Source organism: Prionailurus bengalensis, chromosome C1 (assembly GCF_016509475.1).
Source record: "Prionailurus bengalensis isolate Pbe53 chromosome C1, Fcat_Pben_1.1_paternal_pri, whole genome shotgun sequence".
NCBI classification, from domain to species: Eukaryota; Metazoa; Chordata; class Mammalia; order Carnivora; family Felidae; genus Prionailurus; species Prionailurus bengalensis.
The window spans coordinates 83,234,532-83,247,472 of NC_057345.1; the positions used below are offsets into that span (position 1 = coordinate 83,234,532).

Here is a 12,941-nt window from a genome sequence, read left to right on the forward strand (position 1 = left end):
AATTCACAAATACTTTTCTTGGATTGGGTACAAATGCTATTCAGGCCGATACCAGGGATGCATAAATTCTTTCTATCCTATTTACAATCCAGTCTTGATTAGTTAGGAGCTCATTTTCCAGTTTGTGAATTATCTAGGTCTTTGATTCTTCTCTTCCCTCTGGCTGATTACCTTTCCTATTTCTCTGCTCATTAGCACCTCCACTAGAAGGGGATGAAAACCCAGGTGAAAAGAAAAAGTGAATCACACATGAGCATTTTTAAGTACTCTGAAGCTTGACTTTTTAAAAAAAAATAATTTTCCTATTGTAAATGTATGTCAGATGTTCTGTTATCAATTTAAAACTCTACCACTTATAGTCTGAAACAAAATTCCTCGAGAAATTACTTCTCTTCATCTGGCTATCAGAATCTAGTATAAAATGAGGATGATATTCATACCTTCCTTTCAAAGTCATTCTGAGATCAACTCAGAGAAATAGAAATTTGTGTCCTATAAATAGCTATACAAAAGTTATTATGTTTTGAATTCCTAAAATCCCTTTTTCAATTCTTGCTTCTTGTATTTCCCTTAAGATTTGGGGCTTGCCTAGGGAAAAGGCTCATTGCCAAAAGATGTTTTTCTTTTTCTTTTTCTTCTGTTCTTTTTTTTTAACCTTCCCTTTTAACTCTAACATGATTATGAAATGTACTCTTGATATAAAACTAGAAGATACTGGTAAAAATATCATTGTATCCTTATTGATGAAATCCATTGATTGGTTCTTCACCATCTGCTATTGAAATGGATAACCACAAGTTGCCTATATAAATATATATCCCTACTAAAATGGCGCTCATTCTAATGTATATTTTCATAACTTTAGTTCATAAAATGAAGACAAATCCCACAGAATACAATTTTCAGTAATTTGGAGGGTTCATTGTACATATTTATTCTACCAAAGTTTACCTCATTTGTGATATTTTAAAAATGGTTTCCCTGGTGATTAAGTTAGTTGTCCAAGGCCTCTGTGACTATTCTCCTTTTATATGGTTTACAGTTAATTAGATCTTATTTGTGGGTCTCAGATACAACCTTAAATTCTGCTTAAATGGAATCAATTATCCAAACATAAATAATGGTTACAAAAATAAAAACAGTCATTAAAGTACAGTATACAAATCTTTAAAAACAAAACTAAATTAGTGTGTGTGTGTGTGTGTGTGTGTGTGTGTGTGAGCGCATGTGTGTGTGTTTGAACTATCTTAAAGAATAAAGAATACTTTCAAGTAAATGTCTACAAGACCTAAGGGGAAAATATGAAAATAGTTCCTTGTGAATAATAAACCTCTAGAATATGCCTTGTAGGGTACACTGTAAAAGAATAAGATGCCTAGTGGTAAAAAAAAGAAGCTGGGGGGGAAATGTTGTCTATGAGTAAGCTCCCATCTGCCCAAAAGTCAACTAGGATAAGTAGTTTATAACAAAGCAAATGAAAAAACAATTGTAGTATCTTATATTAAATAAAAACCTTTATATTACCTTCTATTTTTAAGCTCTTATAAAACAGTTGTGCTTTTTTCTGATTTTAAATGGACCCTTTAAGTTAAAAACAGACATATTTCAGAGACTTACAGGGATGGGTGGAGGGGAAGTAGAAGGTTTTACCCTATCCTTTCTCTTTCCTGGTTTCCCAAGTATTTTAAAAGAAGAATGCATCAGAGTTTTCTCCACAAAAACATTATATTGACTGATGAAAGATTACTAAATTGATATTAAGAAAGTAAGTGAACCCACTGAACAGAACTCTTCACCTATCTGAGTATGGACTTGGTTTAATTTTATGGTTATATAGCAAACATATACAATTTATAAATTGTTCCCATTGCCTCTCTAATGAACAAGTCATACTAATAAGAGCCTAATTCAATGCACCATCACCATCCCCAGGGTCTCTTTCAACATGGTTCAGTGTGTTCCCTGCCATACTTCCAAATGGAGAAGACAGTATTGTTATCCAAAAGGCAGCCTGACAACTTACAAAGTAAAGGGGAGTTTGAGAAAAAAGTATGTTGTAGACAATTAATGCCTATATATTGTGACTATTTAAAAAGCTTTGATAAATTTTATTATCCCACAAAACAACAGCTTAAAAATCAATCCAATATTTCTTTTTTTTCTTAATATGATATAAGGTCACTTTTAGCCTGTTAATTCCTGTGATTCAATATCAAAGTGAATGTGACCAAAATGCGAGACACTTTTGTAAAGGGTAATAATTGACTGAGCTCTGGCAATGGGGTAGAGATTGAAGCTCTCAGTGACAAGGGTTTAGCCATTCAGCCAAACCTGGAATTAATTTCCAGGACACATTCCATGAAAAGTGCCATATAATTTTAAACTGAACCTATTTTTTAAACAGATTTATTGAAGTATAATTTTATATATGATATATATATATTCTATATAGGTTATATTATTTGTGCTATATTCTGTATAATTATATGCTATATATACATAAATTATGTGTTATATATGTATAATTCATTATATGTTATATAAAGTATAACAAAATATTGTACACATTTAAAGCATACGATTTTATGAGATTTAACATGTGTATGCATACTGGTTTTTTAAAAATTTTTTTGACATTTTTATTTATTTTTGAGAGAAAGAGAAAGAGAGAGAGAGCATGTAAGCAGGGAAGGGGCAGAGAGAGAGGGAGACACAGAATCTGAAGTAGGCTCCAGGCTCTGAGCTGTCAGCACAGAGCTTGATGTGGGGCTCGAACCCATGAATTGTGAGATCATGACCTGAGCTGAAATTGGACGCTTAACCAACTGAGCCACGTAGGCACCCCATCATATGTATGTACTTTGAAACCATCATCACAATCAAGATAATGAACATATTTATTATGTTTATTCATGCCTCAGGTATAGGAGTTCCTGTACCTCCAAATCCTTGCTAACATTTGGTATGATCAGTCTTTTAAATTTTAGACATTCTAATAGGTGTATATCTCATTATGATTTTAATTTGCATTTCTATAATGACTAATGATGTTGAGCACATTTTCATGTGCTTATTTATCATTCATAATCTTTTTTGTTGAAGTACCTGCTCAAGGGGTGTCTTGGTGGCTCAGTCAGTTAAGCCTCTGACTTCAGCTCAGGTCACGATCTCACGGTCCGTGAGTTCAAGCCCTGCGTCCAGCTCTGGCCTGATGGCTCAGAGCCTGGAGGCTGCTTCCGATTCTGTGTCTCCCTCTCTCTCTGCCCCTTCCCCATTCATGCTCTGTCTCTCTCTGTCTCAAAAATAAATAAAACTTTAAAAATAATTTGAAGTATCTGCTCAAATTTTTTGGTCAAAGTGCAGAGGGTTGTTTGCTTTTTTACTGTTGGGTTTTGAAAGTTCTTTAAATATCGTGGATACAAAAAATATTCTGGATATAAGCACTTCAACAGATATGTGATTTGTAAATATTTTCTTACATTCTGGTTTGTATTTTCACTTTCTTAACAATAGGTTTAGAAGTGCAAAACTTTCTAATTTGGGTAAATCACATCATTTTTTTTTTCTTTGAAGCACCGTGCTTTTGGTATATATTTAAGAAATATTTGCCTAACCTAAGATCACAAGAACTTTCACCTATGTTTTCTTTAAGAAGTTTTATAGTTTTAGGTTTTTCATTTAGGTCTATGACTATTTTGAATTAATTTTTATATATCATGTCAGATATGAGTGAAAACTTACTTTTTTGAATATGGATACCAATTTTACTAGCATCATTTGTTATATATTGTTATATTTTGTCCACTGAATTTCTTTTTTGCAACTTTGACAAAGTCAGTTGTTCACACAACTGACGTGTGAGTTGTTTTCGGGCTTGCTATCCTCCTTTAATCTATTGGTATATTTATCTTTATGCCAGTATCTTGATTCTTGCAATTTTAAAATAAGCCTTGAAATCAGAAAGTGTTAGACTTCTAAATTGGTTCTTTTTGAATGATTTTGGCTACTGTAAGTCCTTTTCACTTACACAGGGATTTCAGAATCAGCTTGTCAAATTGTACCAAAAAAAGTAATGCTAACATTTTGATTATGACTGCATTTTATCTTTACACCAGTATGGGGACACTTGACATCTTAACAATGCTAACTCTTCCAATCATTGTAGAGCCCCTCATTTATTTAGGTCTTCTTTAATTTCTATTAGCAGGATTTTGTAGTTTTCAGGATGCATGTCTTTCACATCTTTGTCAGATTTATCCCAATTTCATGTGTTTGCTGCTTAATTTTAATACAATATGATATATTTACCTCAGTTTCCAGTTGCCAGCATATAAAAAGTATAATTGACTTTTATAAGTTGATCTTGTATCTTGCAACTTTGCTAATAAATTCATTTATTATTTAAAAAAAAATTTTAGTATTTATTTTTGAAGGAAAGAGAGACAGAGTGTGAGCAGGGGAAGGGCAAAGAGAGAGGGAGACACAGGCTCCAGGCTCCGAGCTGTCAGCACAGAGCCAGACACGTGGCTCAAACTCACATACCGTGAGATCATGACCCAGGCGCCCCTAACCTCATTTATTATTTAAAGTAGAATTTTGACAGGCCATGACCAGGATTAGGTGAATTAAGCAATCTCCAGAGGTGCATAATTTAAGGGATTACAAGAAAAGTTGGTAATGAAGATAAACACTATTTTAATGCAATATTTTAAGAAATAAAATATGAAAACAACAACCTATAAGGTAGCTTCCTGGTTTTGTAAATAAAGTGGTTTTTATTGGTACATTTAATCATATTTTCTACATAAACAATCATATCCTCTGTGAATAAAGTTTCACTTTTTCCTTTGAAATCTGCATATCTCTTTGTTGTTGTCACTCTTTTATTTAAACAAACTCTAGCAGAAATGTGGAATAGAAGTGGAGAGAGCAGATATCCTTACCTTATTTCTCTTGGGAAGAAAATATTCAGTCTTTCACCATTAACTAGGATGTTAGCTGTAGGTTTTTGTTTGTTTTGTTTAATGGTTCTCACCAGGTTAAGGAATTACCTCTCTATTCTTAGTTTGCTGAAATTTCTTTTAAATTAAAAACAGATTTTTGGATTTCTTCAAATGTTTTTGTTTGGTTTATGGAGATAATTATATAATTTATGTTGTTCTCATTGTTATTATTTAGTTTGTAATTTATGTGAATTACAATATTCTCAAATGTTAAACCTACTTAGAATTCTTGGGATAAACCTCATTCTGTCATGATGAGGTCATTATATTCTTTATATATTATTGAATTCTATTTGTTAAAATTTGTTTAGAACTTTTGCATCTATGTTCATGAAGGACAATGGTCTATACTCTTCTTTTCTTGTCCTGTCCTTGTCTAGTTGTAATAAGGTGTTGGCACCATAGATTTAGTTGGGAAGTATTCCCCCTGTTTTACTTTTCTGAAAGTGTGTGTGTAGAACTGGCATTATTCTTTCTTTCTTTTTTTTTAACTAACAATCAATTTATTAAAAAGGTCGATTTAAGCATCTGCTATGGTGACTTCCACCTCAACTCCTGGCTCAATACTGATGGAAGTAATCTGTCTAACAATCTCAGAAGGACTGTGCAAATCAATGAGTAGATCGTTGATCCTCATCTTTAAAACGATCCCAAGTCTTAGAACCTTTACCACAAGGAGTTTTCTTGTAGTGATTCTCAGTCTTGGCAGGCATCCGAAATGGTCCTTTCACTTTGAGATTCTTTTCCTTTGTGCCTCTGATCAAGTCAGCACATACATTCTCCAAAGATTTCACGTTGCGGCTGGTTAGAGTAATTCTAATCTGGTGAATGGCCACCTCTGATTCCACGGGTGTCTTCGGGCCATGGCTTCCTGACTGACTTATTCCTCAGCAAGAGAGAACAGCAGTGAGTTGGCAGCAGGGGCAGAGCCTGCAAAGCTCCACTCTAGCTGTGACCATGTCTTCCTCAAAGAGCTGGAATCATTCTTTCTTAAAGGGTTGGTGGAATCTACTCAGGAAGCCATCTGGGTCTGTAGTTTTCTTCATGGATATGTTTTGGCCTATAAATTCAATTTCTTTAACATTATTTCTTCTTGACTAAGCTTTGATAGTTTTTGTCTTTCAAAAGATCTGTCCAGTTTATTTGCATAAAATCGTTTATAACATTCTATAATTTTTCCTTTAATATCCGTAGAATCTGCAGTGGTGCTACTTCTTTCATTCCCTATATTGATAATTTGTGTTTCTTGTCTCCTTTTTTCTTCATTCTGTCTGTTTTGTTAATTTTGGCTGTCTTCTTAAGGAATCAGCTTTACTTTCCTTGATATTCTCTATTTTGAGAGAGAATACTGTTTTCTAACTTACCAATATCCTCCACTGATCTTCATTATATCCCTTATTTGAGTTTAGTTTATTCTTCTTTTTCTACATACCTTGAATGAACTGAATTCTTTAAAATTATTGATACTTCTTTTGTGGCACAGAATATGGTCTATTTTAATAAATGTTATGGACATATTTGAAAAGATAGTGTATTCTGTTACCATTGGATGGCATGTCCTATTAATGTCAGTCAGATAGGTTGATAGCATTTTTCAAATCTTGAATGACTTCCCTTCATTGTTTTATTAATGATTTATAGGTAGGTATAGAAATAAACTGTGATTCTGAGTTTTTCTATTGCTCCTTGATGTTCTATTAGTTTTTGCTTCATGTTATCTGAAAATTTTGTTACTAGGTGCATAAACTTAAGGATTGCTATTACCTGTGGATGAACTGACCATTTCATTATAATAAAATGCTCCCTTTTTGTCCCTGGCAATATTCTTTGCTTTGACATCTACTTTGTTTTTTTCATTAATATTATAAGATTTTATTTGATTAGAGTTAGCATGGTACATCTTTTTCCATTGCTTCAATTTTCTCCTTTTTGTGTCTTTATATTTAAAATTATTTTTCTTGTAAGCAATATATACACAGTAGAGTCATGCTTTTTCATCCAATCCGAAAATCTCTGCCTTTTAATTGGGAATGTTTCAACCGTTTACATTTCATATGATTATTGATATGGTTAGGTTTTACTCTATCATCTTACTACATGGTTTCTATTTGTGTCATCTCTTCTTTAGTACGTTTCTCTTTTTCTGCCTTCTTTTGGTTTAAGTACTCTGTATGATTCTATTTTATAACTCTACTGTTGCTTTTTAGCTATAATTCAGATGCATTATTTTATTAGTTGTTTAGAGCTTCAATTGTACATAGTTATCACAGTCTACCTTCAAGTGATACAAAACTTTACATAATTTGTTAGAAGCTTACATTAGTATAATTCATTTTATTCCTCACAACTCTTGTACTTTATTGTCATTTTACCTTTATATATTTTATAAACCACACAGTCTTATATTTTTGTTTAAACAAACAATTCTCTTCTAAAATGAATTAAATAAGAAGAAACAAAATCATATATTTACGTATGTAGTTACAAATCCTGGTATTCTTCCTTTCTTTGTGTAGATCCATATTTCAACCTAGCAGCATTTTACATTCTGTCTAAAACAGTTTTTAAACATTTCTTGTGGTGCTGATCTCCTGATGATGATTTTATTTTGGCTTTTCGTGTTTGAAAAAGTATTTATTTCACCTGTATTTTTGAAAGATATATTGTTGAATTTTGAAATCTACATTAACAGTTGTTGACCTTTTATTTTCTTTCAGCACTTGAAAGTTGTTGTCTTCTAGCGTGCATTGTTTCTGACAACAAATCAAAACAGTGACTTTTATATTTGTTCTTCTGTAAAGAATATGCTTTTTTCTCTGATTTCAAAATTGTTTCTTTATCATTGGCTCAACTAATTTAATTATGATGTACTCCTTGGTATAATTTTCTTCATGTTTCTTATGCCTGGAGTTCAAGTTTCTTGTTTTTTACTTGTTTGTTTGTTTTGCAGGTGGAAAGGCTTATAGTTTTATGCAAAACTGGGAATTGGAGCCATTTTGTTTCTTCAAACTTTGAAAACTCCAGTATATATCAGGCCACATGAAGTTGTCCCTAGCTCACAAATGGTATATTTACTCCCCACTCTCCAACCACCCCCCATGCATTTTAATTTGAATAGTTTTTATTGCTACTATCTTCAAGGTGACTAATCATTTCTTCTGCAGTGCCTAATACGGTGTTATTAGTTACCAGTGTATTTTTCATCTTATTCATTGTAGTTTTCATTCTGGAAGTCTGATTGCATTTTTTGTTTTGTTTTGATTTTTATTTTTAAAATTTTTTTAATGTTTACTTATTTTTGAGAGAGAGCGGTGGGGGGGAGGGGCAGAGAGAGAGGGAAATACAGAATCCAAAGCAAGCTCCAGGCTCCAAGCTATCAGCACAGAGCTGACAAGGGGCTCAAATCCACAAACTGTGAGGCCATGACCTGAGCTGAAGTTGGATGCTTAACCGACTGAGCCACCCAGGTGTCCCACATGATAGGTAATTTTTAGTTGAATGCCAGACACTGTGAATTTTATCTTATTTGGTCCTAGATATTTTTGTATACCTATATTCTTGAGGTTTGTTCTGAGTTGCAGGTTACTTGGAAATATTTTGATCCTTTCAGATCTGGCTTTTAAGGGTTGTTGGGCATGACTAAAGCAGTGCTAAGCCTATGGCTAATTGTGAATCATGGGGTTTTCCAGTCTGGCTGGCAGGAAGAGTCATTATTCCCAGATCCTTTTAAGAATTGAGTACTAGTTCCTCTAATCCATTCAGAAAGTTCTTTCTGCAGTCTCTTGTAATTTACTCACATGCATGAGCTGATGTACTCTGTTGAACACTCAAGAGGGACCTTCTGCAGGTCGCTGGAGTACTCTCATGCAGCTCTCTGCTTTCTGGTGTTCTATCTTGTGAATTCTAGCCACCTTGGTTTCTCTGGACTTTCAGCTTTGTCTCCACAACTCAGAGAGACTTCTGGGTTCTTCTCCCTGTAATGTGGCCTGGAAACATTCTAGAGCATTGGCAGAGCTCATTCCTTTGTTTTCCATCTCTCAGTGACCACTATCTTTATCGACTGTTGTTCCAGGTCTTAAACACTGCTGTTTCATATATTTTATACCTTATTTTATGTTGCTGTTTCAGGTGGGATGGTAAATCCAGTCCCCATTACTCCATCTAAACTGTAGCTAATGTTTTCTTTTAAGGAACTAGGAATATCCTATTCAAAAAAAAAAAATACTTGGCTACATGAAGCCAGAAACTAATCACAGAACTATGAGCTTCATTATGCATTCTGATTCATTTTGGCTACTCTTGTTTGTAGAATTAAACACATTTTAATTTTTCTCTTTCTATGCTGATACTAATAACTGCCATTATTTAAGTCTTGTTTTAATTGGAAACTAAGTCAAAAGAATGAGTGATATTAAAGCACAGAAGTATAACAAATAAAACACTGAATAAAGATCAGAAGACTTTACATTCTATATTACATATAATAAATTCAAGATTATAAGTATCACTAAAAAGCATATTTAGTGAGCTAGTTTTTAATTTTTTAGTTGGTAATTATTTCTAAAATAGTGACTTGTATATGCACTGTTAGTTCACAAATGCTTTGCAAATCAACTGGCAATATACTTCAAGAGCTATAAATAGGCTGTTACCTTTGACTTGCCAAATCCCCCTCTCAGAATATTTCATGAAAACTAATTATTACTTTACGAAGGAATAAAAGCTAAATGCATAAAGGTATCCTATGCAATATTATTTATAGTGGTGAAAAACTTCAATGTGCCAAACAAGATACATATAATATCTCATTTAATCTTTACAACAACCTCTGGGAATAGTTCTTGTTATCACACAGATGAGGAAGCAGACTCTGAGAGCATCAATAAACAGCAAGTCAGAGTTGATGCTGAGATTCAAATCTATTCTGACTTTAAACCTCATACCATTAGCTCTTAGACTCTATCAACTCTAGAAAGTGAAAACAGAGATTTGTTAGGATAACTGGACATGGACTGTTTTACATCAATCCACCCTAACTTTTTAAATTTCCACTATTATTATGATTAATTTTTATTTTATTTTTTGTACACTAGATAGATCTTTTAAAAAATCAATAAAGTAATGTCAGCAGATAACCGTCCTGGATTTTAGTAAAGGAGAGAGGTTGGGAAGTATCTATATTCTCTAGAATTCATGAACGATGTTAGAAAATCACTACTTAAGCTCTGGTGTAAAGAAAGAAGGAGTTTCCTGGGGATATACTAGACTTCCCTTCAATATTTGCTCCAGCAGTTTCCTAATTTATTTAAAATAAATCAACATGGGAATGTGTAGAAATTGACAGAAACAGAGAATTGACAAGCTCAAAAAATTCCAGAGGGAACAAAGAAGGAATCCCTCCAGTGCAGGGATGCTTACATTTCTGTTGGTGAATATCCTTTTCAGAACATGAGGGAGAAAGAGCAAAGGTGATGTTTATGCTTTATAAGCTCTGTATTAAGAAAGCAATGGTTTAATAAAAAATGAAAGCAAAAGTTAACAACCTTATACTGGTCATCATTGGCCTGAAACATATATATTGTAGTTTTATCTGTTACCAAATTTTATTCTTCTAAACAGATTGAGAGGGGATAACAAAATACCCATATTTCTAATGAGTAAGACTTAGTTATAAATAATCCAAAGAAAATAAAGCCTGCTTCTGCTGAGTCAGCCTTTGTGGTGCCTATAGGAAGACTGCAGCAGTTATGGGGTGATGAATACCCACTGAATAAGCAGTAAGCATCCTCCTTGCTTAGAGGACACCTAGATCTGACTCAATCCCTTGACTCCCTATTTTCAAATACAGAACTTAAGATGGGACCAGGTAACAGTTCAAACCAAGGTCCACATTGAGTCACCGACATTGTTCTCTACAGTCAGCTATAAAATGTCTTGAGCTGGGACTAACGACAAAATAATGGTTGGCTGATGACAGACTTCTTTCTTTGTCTAATAAAAAGATTTTGCTTTCCTTTTTGAGAGTCTGTGGTTAAGAGAGCTCAATATAATTGACCTATCTGAGTGGGTGGGTAAAGGAGAACTGAAATGACATATTACTCTTAATTCCTCAGATTCTTTAGTGCCAAGTGAAATACCTCTTCAAGGTGTAATGGAAAGATTTCCAGCCCCAATGACTTCACTTACTAGCCGTGTGACACAGTGCCCTGTGCAATGCCATATTTATAAAAGTCAGTCTCCTCATCTATAAAATGAGGAAAAATTCTGCTTCACAGATAGATAAAGCCCTAAGTACAGGCCCTGGCACATATAAAAGGCTCTTGAGCTCTGATACAGGACTTTTATAAATATGTAATGATATATGTCAATGGTCATGAATGATACTGGTTTTATATGCAGTAGGATTAATTGATGAACTTTATAAAAATTATGTACACACACCACATACATATATACATATGTATACACACACACATACACACACACACACACACACACACACTCACACAAATGGATATTCACTGTATCCATCCCAGAATTTCTGAAATGACTAAACTAGGACAGGGCCTAACCATAAATACCTTTTCTGAAGTTCCACAAGAGATTCTAATATGCAACCAGAGCTGAGAAGCACTGGGCAAAGGTTCTTAATCTGAGGTCCATAGAATTCTTGATAGAATACAGGAAATTCGTGAACTAGGATGGAGAAAAACTTAGACCTTTATTTTTATTTTCTTTATTTTCACTAACCTCCTGCTGTAATTTAGCATTTCCTCAGGAATGCAACAAACCATAGTAGGGCTATTGATAACCTGGGACTTTGCACCAACAGAAGCCACAGAAAATCACCTTAAAGTTGCTTCAGATATCTCAAGGTGTCACTGATGGTCACCATTATGTTAAAATTCCAGTAGTTACTACATCTACCACTAGATTGTGTTTTAGTGACTTATTTTTTTTTTAATTTTTTTTCAACGTTTATTTATTTTTGGGACAGAGAGAGACAGAGCATGAACGGGGGAGGGGCAGAGAGAGAGGGAGACACAGAATCGGAAACAGGCTCCAGGCTCTGAGCCATCAGCCCAGAGCCTGACGCGGGGCTCGAACTCACGGACCGCGAGATCGTGACCTGGCTGAAGTCGGACGCTTAACCGACTGCGCCACCCAGGCGCCCCTTAGTGACTTATTAAAGAGTAACGTGCATTACTATACTGTATTTGTAAAAATATATTGAGCATTCATTTTCATACAATAGGAATCCTTTGCAAACTGTTGAATTGGGTTTTACGCATTCAAAAACATTCTGAAGAAAGGCTGTTAGGCTTTGGTAGGGTGTGTAAGGAGTCCAGGGCACACACACGGGGTTCAGAATTCTGTATTTAGAGGATAATTGGTCAGGAAAGCACTTTCAGGAACGCTGATGAAGAGCAACTTGTTTGGAGTCATTTTGAACTTAATGTGTGCAATGCTGATTTCTCAGTAATGAACTGAGGAAGGGTTTCAGTAGAATGAGGTGTATTGTAATTGAAGTATATTTACATATCAATTGTTCTTCCTTTATTAATTTCTCTAACAAAGCCATCACTCCCTTTTCTATCTTCACCAGCTAATTCGCTGCTGAATCCCTATCTTTTGCCTAACTCTTACTTTAGCTGCCACAAATGATAGAAAATGTCAGTCTTTGTTTGCTAATTCAGTGCATTCAGACAAAATGCAGCATGTATTTTTTTTTTGGTTAAAAAAAATTGCGAAGCTTAAAATATATGGTTTCTAAGGCTTTTGCAGTGAGAATGAAAGGATTCACTTAAAATTGATTTCTGTAAGCCCTAATTATACAGTACATTTCATAATAAGCATTGCAAAATCTCAGCTTAGGAACAAAAAAAAAACTCTTAGTAATAAACTGTCACTACAATCATCAGTGTGCCAAATTTAATT

The 12,941-nt window shown here is 34.0% G+C and overlaps 1 protein-coding gene and 1 pseudogene across 1 annotated transcript in view; both read right to left on the reverse strand.

The window, feature by feature from the left end:
* DPYD (dihydropyrimidine dehydrogenase) overlaps positions 1-12,941 on the reverse strand; it is an 862,317-nt gene that overhangs the window by 325,567 nt on the left and 523,809 nt on the right.
* Positions 5,484-6,903, reverse strand: LOC122482030 (annotated as a pseudogene).